This window comes from Branchiostoma lanceolatum, chromosome 1, assembly GCF_035083965.1.
Source record: "Branchiostoma lanceolatum isolate klBraLanc5 chromosome 1, klBraLanc5.hap2, whole genome shotgun sequence".
Classification (NCBI taxonomy): Eukaryota; Metazoa; Chordata; class Leptocardii; order Amphioxiformes; family Branchiostomatidae; genus Branchiostoma; species Branchiostoma lanceolatum.
In genome coordinates this window covers 33079812-33089731 of record NC_089722.1, presented here as the reverse complement: position 1 = coordinate 33089731, position 9920 = coordinate 33079812, and the positions used below count along the sequence as shown (strand labels likewise).

General features: G+C 39.5%; 1 long non-coding RNA gene across 1 annotated transcript; it reads left to right on the top strand.

The window, feature by feature from the left end:
• Nucleotides 1-813: 813 nt before the first annotated feature.
• On the top strand, nt 814-3595 carry LOC136420442 (uncharacterized). The gene is made up of 2 exons (XR_010753211.1): nt 814-2062; nt 2609-3595. It is a non-coding gene; the product is annotated as an uncharacterized lncRNA (long non-coding RNA).
• The last annotated feature ends 6325 nt before the right edge of the window (nt 3596-9920 follow it).

The following is a 9920-nucleotide window of genomic DNA, read 5'->3' as shown; positions in this document are numbered from 1 at the left end:
AGGGGTCCATGTTATTCCAAAATGAAAAAAAATACAAGCCCACAACACTGAGATTGTATCACATGAGTAGACAACTACTTCAATTAGCGCAATTAGCATAGATGGAATTGCTCCCTCCCCAATTTTCACCAGCATCTGTAATTAATGCGTGTCATAATTATCCCGTAACCATGGGCTCATTGTGTGAAATGCAGGCCTGAGGCTGATGACTCTGTAATGGCACCCGATCAATCGTGCAAGTCAGTTAGACAAGTAAAGATTCATCAAATCTGTTGTCTATGTATGAACATCTGTTCACTGAAGTTTCTTTTCCAGATTCTATATCGAGAGAAACTAAACTTAGTGCATTTATTGGTTATCAAAAGACTTAAAACTGTTTCTCTCAGTCCATTTGAAATAACACGTGACATAGCTGATCTGAACAGTTTCTTCAGTTACCACTCCCTCTGCTGACAAGTCCCTCACTACCAAAAATGATTTTCTAATTATGTTTAGCCATAAGTATGGCTAAACATATTGTTTTTTCTCATTATATTTCACTTCCCATACCTAGAGGTATGGGTAGAGTGAAATATATTGTATTTGTCTGGTTCTTCTTCTTCTCCTCCTCCTGACAAATCTTCAAATGGCTTCTACTCCGCCATTTCTTAACCAACCGACCTGAAATTTGGTGTGGAGGTTAAGATGGCAAATACCACCAGGCCCTTTTTTAATTGTTTTGAAACAGGCCTTAAAATTCATTTTATGGAGTTTTTTTGGGGCATTTTTAGACAATTTTTATATTTTGGGCTCCTGTGCCCTGGTATTACAAGCGAAAGACCCGGAATTCGGCACTAGGGTGCCTTGAACATGTCCCTACAGGATTTCAATCACATTTCTGGTGTACGGCACTTCAAAATGCTTTGTTTTGGGGACTTTTGGACCCATTTTCAGACCAAAAACGGGTCAAAAGTGCTGTCCCCGTTCCATGTTCTATCTAAGAATCCATGTTCTATCTAAGGTTCCGGGCGTTCCATTTGCTGCTGGCCAAAGAACATGGGTTCTTTTCAGGTTACCTGAGGTCATGTTGCAGGTGAACACGCAAGCCTTCGCACTAAGAAGCTCTTGGCGTCTCGCAGAGCTTGAATAGAGAATTTTTTTGCACGGGTGATTTTGAAACAGTCAATTTATGCATCGGGAGGGACTCCCAGGGAGATTGGCAAAGTATGATGCTCTCGCAAATGTTGCCAAATAAACATGGTTTTTGGGGCACGGTCAAATTTAATTATGGCGGCTTCAACCACTAATAAATCACGACTTGACGACGAGAAAAATGTAATCCGTCTCTGAATTGGTTGTGTCGCACTTATATACAACTTATAATTAAACCCATACCAACGATGATGATATACCACTAGGCCGAGGTAGGCCGATCCGATCGATTGCGAGCAGGTTTGCATGCAGTTTCACTTTCCGCACCAACAACCTTTGACCCAGGAAGTAATACTTCACAAGCGCCTCTCAAAGCGCGATCGTCTACACATGATGTGAATGAATATCGGCAAACTTTTGAATTGTTGAAATAATTTTACTGTAAAGAAGACAGGCATTGTGGGCTTTTTATGGGGTAGTTATCTAGCACGTTTTTAATAGTTCATTTTGCGTTGTAGGGGTTCAACACAACTTAAATTGTTAATACTTTTTGAATAGCAAGGTTAAGAATAGACTAGAAATTTCATATCCTATTTATCTCATAATGGTTTAACGTTACATATGAAATTGTTTTATATAAAATAAACCAATGTCGGGTCGGCCTTTGTATGTGTTTTTACGAAGCCCCCCCCCCTCTTAATAGTAATAGGTTGTTCCGAACAAAGTTCAAAGATCACGTCGTAGCCGAAGACGCATCGTTCGATTTCATCCAACTCGGCGTCCTCTATACGTACAAGGACGTTTTCTTTGCTGTATACAACTACAACAACCCACAGAACGTAAGAAAAGAACGACCCTGATGTGTTGGGAAACATGGCCACTGCAGCTGAACGTCCAGTTGTGCTTCTTTTCTCGATCTCAGACTCGATATGTAAGTATATCGCGAACCATTTACCGCCATCGCATTTTAAGCTTTATGTACATGCAAACCGTGGTGCGAAAGTTGTTGATGTTGCTGCAGACATTTACCATCACCACAATGCTGACTTTGGTATACCTACTGTAGTTTGTGTACATGTTGGCACCAATAATCTCTCGAACGGTCTACAGGAAGTCATGGGAGACTTTGACAAACTGATTGCCATTGCAAAAGACCGCTTCCCCACATCTACTATTGTTATGTCTAGTATTTTGCCAAGACTTGACAAAAGATGCCTAGATGATAGACGTGTTACTGTGAACACAGAGTTGGCTGCGCTGTGTAATTCTCGGGGTGTTCGGTACTTCTAACACTATCCTTACATATAGGTGATATGTGTGAAGGCACTGGTCCAACATGGGCATCTCCAATACCAAAACTGTTTTCTTCTGAGACATTTGACTCAATATGTGTCAGAATTGATCAATAATGTCTTTGTTCAACAATTCTACTCGGCTTGGACATACCAAATCTCATTCTCCTTTTTCTGTCCTACAGATAGGACCCCCAATGGAAACAGAACTTGGTCCATGAGAAGCTGGATGGGGCAGACAGACCTGGATTGCAACTTCTACTTAGTTGAGATTCGCGGGATCCGCGGCGACTTTTGTGCCGTGCATTCATTTCCCCGCGGATATATTTGTCGTACTTGTGCCCCCCTCCCCACATTTACGAGTGATGAGCATGGAATATCTACACATAAACAAGGCTTTGCATTGTAGTTTAATACGGGCGGGGAGACGCCGTCTACCGTTGTACAATCATACAATTTTGTTTCTTGCTTTTGTTATGCTTACGCCCGATACTTTCTACAAGATGGCGAAATGCAAGCACCGCAGGTGTCTGTCAGATTTCCGGGCGGTGTGTCTAGAGACGTCGCGACAGCGGCCTCCCGACAGCGGGAAATTTCGCCGCTGACGCGAAAAACGTAATGTAAACTGCGCCTAATTCTTGAAATATGTATAGTTGGACACAGATGTACAGTTTCCTTTTGTACATATATTATTGTCATTTACATGAACTAATTCTTGAAATATGTACATTTGGACACAGATGTACAGTTTGCTAGTTTGTACATATTATTGTCATTTACATACATACATGCAACATGATTATGATATGAGGTTCAATTTCTATAAGTAAAGCTGTCTGGATTTGTAGTGTTTATTATACGTGTATCTTTCCATATGACCAAGTATACAAAAAATTATATAGATTTTGGGACAATCTTTTTATTATTTCTTAATTCCATTTAAATACATGCGACAGAGTTGTGAGAAAAGTATAAATTTACAATTTTGTAAGTAAAGCTCTCTAGCAGAGTTGTATAGTTTTGTATATTTGCATAGTGTATGTGCTAATTTACAGGGTGATGTATAGTATTGTACTTTTATATATAGTGTATAGTATTGTTGTGTATCTTTGCATATGTTCAAGCATGTTAATGAATGTAGATGAAGAATAAATAGATCTTGGGACAGTCTAGTTGTGTTTAGATGGAACTTTTGGATGGTCCATTTCGTCAAAAGATCAATTATTGCAGGGGGGGGGGAGTGAAATATGCTGAATTTGCTCTTAAAGCAAATGACGGCCAGTCTAGTGTTTCTTCTTCTTCTTCTCCTCCTGTCAAATCTTCAAATCGATTCATCTCTGTCATTTTTTGACCAAATGACCTGAAATTTGGTACAGAGGTAATGTAGGCAAAAACCAATGTGCGTTTTTTTTCCTTTTTTTGATATTGACCTTGAAAGTGATTTTATTGAGGTTTTTAGGCTATTTTTAGCATATCTTGGCCTCCTGCGCCCTGGTATTTCAACCGAATGACCTGAAATTTGCTGTATATGTGGCTTGAACAAATATTTAAAGGACTACATTCCCATTTTTGGCATACATATATGCTGTATTTGCTCGCAAATGTTGCCTTTCTAGTTTTTCTTGTTTCTTCTTTTACGCAGGAAACTATGTCTGAATTAGTCCGCGAGTAGAGTCCCAAAGAATCCGGCCTTAAAACAGGGCATAGAAGGCATGTGTTTAGGTGGATCATAAATTGCCTTTTATCGACCCCACCTGACTTTTGATTGTTAAGTAAAGTATGTTTTTGCGACTGATACTAGTATGCAGCTCTTGGATCGGTGCAATAACTCTACAGGTAGATGCCTTTAATCGACATAAGTGCTATCATTAATGACGTATAACTTTACACGGGTTTTATTTGACTCAAAGTTAAACTTTTACTACATCTGGACTGTACTGATGTAGATTGTGGCTGCCATTTTGCGAGCTCTGGGGCAGAGATTATGTCAGTAGGCAATTAATCAAGTATGTGATGAGATGTTAGCAGGGCATACTGCATGTTGCCAATGTATGATAGCCCACCTAACCAACGTACCTTTTAGGGTATCAAACTTACATTCCTTTTTTGTAAAGGCAGAGCTGCCGAGGGACTGAGGGGTCCATGTTATTCCAAAATGAAAAAAAAATACACGCCCACAACACTGAGATTGTATCACATGAGTAGACAACTACTTCAATTAGCGCAATTAGCATAGATGGAATTGCTCCCTCCCCAATTTTCACCAGCATCTGTAATTAATGCTTGGCATAATTATCCCGTAACCATGGGCTCATTGTGTGAAATGCAGGCCTGAGGCTGATGACTCTGTAATGGCACCCGATCAATCGTGCAAGTCAGTTAGACATTCAAGTAAAGATTCATCAAATCTGTTGTCTATGTATGAACATCTGTTCACTGAAGTTTCTTTTCCAGATTCTATATCGAGAGAAACTAAACGTTGTGCATTTATTGGTTATAAAAAGACTTAAAACTGTTTCTCTCAGTCCATTTGAAATAACACGTGACATAGCTGATCTGAACAGTATCTTCAGTTACCACTCCCTCTGCTGACAAGTCCCTCACTACCAAAAATGATTTTCTAATTTTTTTTGTTTCTTCTTTTACGCAGGAAACCATGTCTGAATTAGTCCGCGAGTAGAGTCCGAAAGAATCCGGCCTAAAAACAGGGCATAGAAGGCATGTGTTTAGGTGGATCATAAATTGCCTTTTATCGACCCCACCTGACTTTTGATTGTTAAGTAAAGTATGTTTTTGCGACTGATACTAGTATGCAGCTCTTGGATCGGTGCAATAACTCTACAGGTAGATGCCTTTAATCGACATAAGTGCTATCATCAATGACGTATAACTTTACACGGGTTTTATTTGACTCAAAGTTAAACTTTTACTACATCTGGACTGTACTGATGTAGATTGTGGCTGCCATTTTGCGAGCTCTGGGGCAGAGATTATGTCAGTAGGCAATTAATCAAGTATGTGATGAGATGTTAGCAGGGCATACTGCATGTTGCCAATGCATGATAGCCCACCTAACCAACGTACCTTTTAGGGTATCAAACTTACATTCCTTTTTTGTAAAGGCAGAGCTGCCGAGGGACTGAGGGGTCCATGTTATTCCAAAATGAAAAAAAAATACACGCCCACAACACTGAGATTGTATCACATGAGTAGACAACTACTTCAATTAGCGCAATTAGCATAGATGGAATTGCTCCCTCCCCAATTTTCACCAGCATCTGTAATTATACTTGGCATAATTATCCCGTAACCATGGGCTCATTGTGTGAAATGCAGGCCTGAGGCTGATGACTCTGTAATGGCACCCGATCAATCGTGCAAGTCAGTTAGACAAGTAAAGATTCATCAAACGTTGTTTATGTATGAAAATCTGTTCACTGAAGTTTCTTTTCCAAATTCTATATCGAGAGAAACTAAACGTGGTGCATTTATTGATTATCAAAAGACTTAAAACTGTTTCTCTCAGTCCATTGGAAATAACACGTGACATAGCTGATCTGAACAGTTTCTTCAGTTACCACTCCCTCTGCTGACAAGTCCCTCACTACCAAAAATGATTTTCTAATTTTTCTTGTTTCTTCTTAAAGCAGGAAAAATTCTTAGGAAAAATTTCTGTGTTTAAGAAAAAACATTTTGTCCACGAGTTTTTTTCGTAAGTTAGAAAATTTGTCTTAAAACAACAAGAAAAATAACATTGAAGTGAATAAAAACAAGAGACTTGTGCTATTGTGACTTGAACGCCCATCTCCCTTTGTTAATACTATTTTTGGTGTCAATTTGATTTCTTTGTCTTTCTCTTGCTTATCTATGTGGAAAACTACTTTTGGACCAACCTGCCCTCGAATTTTTCAGCAGGATCTTGCCGTATCTCTATGAACCATTCCCTATTCCTGCTTAAGACTGACTTTTAAAGTGAGCTCGCTGTACATGGCTTTACAGCTACTCGTTCAATGTGGATGTCTTTATTTGGAGGGGGGTGGCTTAACCTGAGATTTTTGTCGAGATGTTGTTGCCAATACTACCCCTTTCCTCCCAGCCAACACATGATTTAGTATCGAATAAATTCAATTTCTTGCATTCTATTCAAGTTTATATGATAAAAAAACCTACACCGGGCATATTGCTTTAACCAAAGGAAAAAGCAGTGCACCAAATTACTGTTTCCGACACGTCAAAATGGTAATTAAAGATCTTTTGTACTTCTAATCCAATCTGAAAGATGGCGCTGCTCATAGAGCGAAATGTAGTCGACGACCTGTCTTGACGTGTTGCTAGGTAACGGAGTGACTTGAGACGGAAATATTTTCAGAGATTATTAGGGGACAGCTAATCTTTAATTTGCCAAGCCATCTTAATAATCTATGGTATTAAGGTGTAATGTCTGAATTAGTCCGCGTGTAGAGTCACAGCGAATACGGCCTAAAAACGGGGCATAGCAGGCGTGTGTTTCGGTGGATCGTAAATTGCTTTTTATCGGCCCCACCTGATATAATTATGTTTAGCCATAAGTATGGCTAAACATATTGTTTTTTCTCATGTTTCTTCTTCTTCTTCTCCTCCTGTCAAATCTTCAAATCGATTCATCTCTGTCATTTTTTGACCAAATGACCTGAAATTTGGTACAGAGGTAATGTAGGCAAAAACCAATGTGCGTTCTTTTCCTTTTTTTTGATATTGACCTTGAAAGTGATTTTATTGAGGTTTTTAGGCTATTTTTAGCATATCTTGGCCTCCTGCGCCCTGGTATTTCAACCGAATGACCTGAAATTTGCTGTATATGTGGCTTGAACAAATATTTAAAGGACTACATTCCCATTTTTGGCATACATACATTCAAAACGATTTATTTTGGGCTTTCTTGACAATATTTGCCACTTCTGTCACTTTCAATACTACATATGACCTACAGGTCATTGACCCCAAGTGCCTTGCACCTGGCCAAGCTGGAAGTTTGCTTACGAGGAGGAAAGACCGGACATAAACATTTAACGTGATTATCGGGAAAACACCATGTTCCGTAAAACTCAGTGGTTAAATTGCAGTTTAGGAAATTTTATAACAGTAAACAAGTTAAATCAATGATTTTGTGAATGTTTATTCTAGCATTAGTAATTCCAGATATTTTCAAACTCCAAATTCTTCAACACAACACGGGAGATCGTTTCTCCTCAGACTGGCGCGACACTCCTGTCAAAATTGATTGATGATCTCTCTCTGCCGCCGACTTCATACATGATCAAAGGCGGGTGGTAGGCGGTGCGCGGGGAAACCTAAATATATAATGTAGCGAAGTGTTGCACAAGGAATTCTCACGCTGAGGGGTACATGAAATAATGCTTACAAAATAGACCTCTATGAATCGGGCTACATTCAGCAATGGTAGACGGATTCGGGGCATGCCGCGCAAAACACATGGTCTTACTGGGGACAGGCGTTTTCGGTCCCGCACGTTGTCGCAGCGGTGCGTCGCCGCTACGCGATCGAAAGCACGCCGCTGTCTGTCTCGGACCAACACGCGTCTCCCGTGATGTGTAGCGTCCACCACCAGGCCTTCCTACATGTCCTACGTACGGGCGTATGGATCGTAGAATTCGGCAAAAAAGGAATGATTAGGCCAGTAGAGTCAGTCCCCGGTAAGGTCAATGATTCGCCCCTTTGCGCTAGCTTGTAACGTTAAATGAATGTACCCTCTGGTGGCCAAACTTCACTGACAAACTTTCTCCCTATTATCATCATGAGCTTGCGTTAGTCTGGTACTAGTGACTATTATGTGCCGGGAATGTTTATCTATCGCACGCCTTGGGAGGAAGTTCAACCATGATAAAGGTCGGCCGTTGCGAAAATTTGGAATCCCATGCTGTTGATTTTCGTGATTGAATCTGTAAGAAAATATATTTTCATGTCGTTCATCTTTTTGGGACGGACGCCGGGACGGGGTGAATTTTTTCTATCATTTTCGTCCCGTTAGTAATGCAAATCGAATCGTGTTGCACAAGAGGCAAAACACTAAAAACGTGGGTCTTGTGGCGTGTTTTGGAGCGGGAAAATGCCGGATATTAGCGGTGCCGAACAGTGTACATCGTCGCGCGCGGGTGACGCTCCGTCAAAACAAATCCGCTGGTGGTCTAGCGCGGCCACCGAAAATAGGCAGAAACACACAGGAGGACTTAGCACCTTCGTTTATGAGGGCAATTGTGAAAATCTTTTGTTACAAATTGTTCGAACATTGAAACATTTGGATAGATGGTTTGAAACTGTTTTAAATAAAGAGATTTTTGTGTAGTTACGTTCGAAATGTTTCCAACGTATTTGAAATAAGTTCAAACATGTTATAAGTTTCAATTCTAATTGTTTGAACACTTTAGAACTATTGTGACTTAGACATTCTTTTAATCAAAATAGTTCAAACATATTACAAATACTAGAGGGGCAACATTTGCGAGCAAATGCAGAATGTTTACCTTCACATAGTCTATCTATGCGTTGGCATAGGTCCATGACACAGGATAAGTCAAGAAAAGACGAATGAATTCTGATAATTTTTGACCTGTAAGTGACCTTAATGAAGACCAACAAAATGGATGCATAATTTGTACAATCAATAATGAAGATTTATATTTCAATTGTGCTAGATAATATGAATATCCTGCATATGACAAAGGTAACAAGGCTCAAGAGCAACATTTATTGATATGAATGATGCAAAATATGACAATTTGAATTTGTAATACATTGGTGACAAATGACAGAATATCTATGCTAGTGACACATGTAACGTTAAGATAAAGGTTAATATTATCAAACACTATTTGCATAATTAATGAGACATTTCTGCAACAACTTTGATATTTGCAACATATGTAATCTAAAAATAGGAGATAATGAATTCATATGGATATTAGCAAAGTCTGCACTCGTATCCGTAATTCGGCTACATGAAATCGTCGGTGGTTTCAGTGCTTTGTTTGCATTCATCTCGCAAGCGCATGTTGAAATCCAAGTAAATCAATTCACGGAGATGAGAGATTTATTCAATAGCACGGCGCACACGCCTTCCGATGTTAAGTTGTTATCGAAAGTTTCACCGACAACACAAGTGTCCATTGAATTGTATACATAAACATATCCTCTCCTTTGCTCTCTTTCAACACAGCTCGAATATCATGTTTTCTTTTCCTGTGCCCTTTCCAAAGAATGCCATATAGTTGAACAAACAGGTAAACTTCGGTTATTTTCGTCGAAAAGACGGAAGCGTAGCGTCACATTGCGATTTAATATTGTGCTCGCCGATAAACGAGTGCGTACATTGTCATTTCCCATGTGAAGACAGAGTAGGAAAAACTATGTAACATTACATTTCCTATGTTGTGACATCTGCAATTTATTTATAAAGGATTTTAAGTCATATATATTGCAATCTTGAGAAGATTTTAAGTA